The sequence below is a fragment of the Eretmochelys imbricata genome, chromosome 1 (genome assembly GCF_965152235.1).
Source record: "Eretmochelys imbricata isolate rEreImb1 chromosome 1, rEreImb1.hap1, whole genome shotgun sequence".
NCBI classification, from domain to species: Eukaryota; Metazoa; Chordata; order Testudines; family Cheloniidae; genus Eretmochelys; species Eretmochelys imbricata.
This window is the reverse complement of record NC_135572.1, coordinates 82,480,247-82,480,501: the sequence shown is the minus strand read 5'-3', so window position 1 is coordinate 82,480,501 and position 255 is coordinate 82,480,247.

The following is a 255-nucleotide window of genomic DNA, read 5'->3' as shown; positions in this document are numbered from 1 at the left end:
GAGGTGGGAGACCAGTGCAGTATTTGAAGTATTTTATACGAAGTAGAATAGCTTCAACAGGGAAGCTTGTGGGAGACATAGGCCATAGCTCAGGGCACTTTCCTGGGAGGTGGGAGACCTGGATTCAAGTCAGTTTCAACATCAGGTAAAGGGAAGCTTTGAAGCAAGGTCTCCCACATTGTGAGTGAGGGTTCCAGGTATAAAGGGGGTAGCACCTCTTGCTGGGCTGGGGGTTGGGAAATCCAGTAGATGTAC